The 1,034-nt window shown below is 40.7% G+C and overlaps 1 non-coding gene across 1 annotated transcript; it reads right to left on the bottom strand.

Annotated features, from left to right (window-relative positions):
* Positions 1-208: 208 nt before the first annotated feature.
* On the bottom strand, positions 209-280 carry TRNAA-CGC (transfer RNA alanine (anticodon CGC)). The gene has a single exon. It is a non-coding gene; the product is annotated as a tRNA-Ala (tRNA).
* Positions 281-1,034: the final 754 nt, after the last annotated feature.

The raw sequence follows: 1,034 nt of genomic DNA on the forward strand, positions 1-1,034 counted from the left end.
TTTCCCCTCAGAGAAAGGTGCTCCCCATCAGTCAGTAGGTCCGGTGTCAAGTAGACCTTCCCATGATCAAGAAACCTGAAACTGTGTCAGTGGCACCAGTCTTGGAGCCATGTATTGGTCAGCTGGGTCTGCCTGTTCCTTTCAATATTGATCTGCACTACTGGAAGGATGGAGGAAAACACTACCTGTATATGTAGCCACCTGCCACTGGAGATGCCAGGGATTGAACCCGGGACCTCATACATGCGAAGCATGCGCTCTACCACTGAGCTACATCCCCTCTAAAATATATATATATATTTATATATATATATAAATATATATATATAAATCTGAAGTGTTTTTTGTTCTTGTTGTTGTTTTTGTTTTCTTTTTTTTTTTTAAAAAAAATGGTCCTTTAATGGGATGTATTTAAAGGTTCACTAAAATCTTAGCTGTTAGAAGCAAGCTTTTTTCAAACAGCTTTGTTGAGAGCAGTACTATGGCACGGTCCTGTACTATACTGTATATGTTATAGTAGACATTCAAAGAGGTATTTTAATCACAGAATCACAGAATCACAGAATCGTCTAGGTTGGAAGAGACCTCCAAGATCACCTAGTCCAACCTCTGACCTAACACTAACAAGTCCTCCACTAAACCACATCACTAAGTTCAACATCTAAATGTCTCTGGTGACTCAGAGAGACTCTGGTCTCTCTTGGTGACTCAACCACTTCCCTGGGCAGCCCATTCCAATGCCTAACAACCCTTTCAGTAAAGAAGTTCTTCCTAATATCCAACCTAAACCTCCCGTGGCGCAACTTTAGCCCACTCCCCCTCGTCCTGTCACCAGGCACGTGGGAGAATAGACCAACCCCTACCTCGCTACAGCCTCCTTTAAGGTACCTATAGAGAGTGAATGATATGTAACATGCATGAATGGAGGTAAAATATGGCAGATCAGGTCCACAATAACAAATATAATTCTTAAAATACACACTTTAATTCTAAAAGCTTTTGGAAGCAACCATTAAAATACCTTTAATCCAAAT

This window comes from Cygnus atratus, chromosome Z (assembly GCF_013377495.2).
Source record: "Cygnus atratus isolate AKBS03 ecotype Queensland, Australia chromosome Z, CAtr_DNAZoo_HiC_assembly, whole genome shotgun sequence".
In the NCBI taxonomy this organism is placed as follows: domain Eukaryota; kingdom Metazoa; phylum Chordata; class Aves; order Anseriformes; family Anatidae; genus Cygnus; species Cygnus atratus.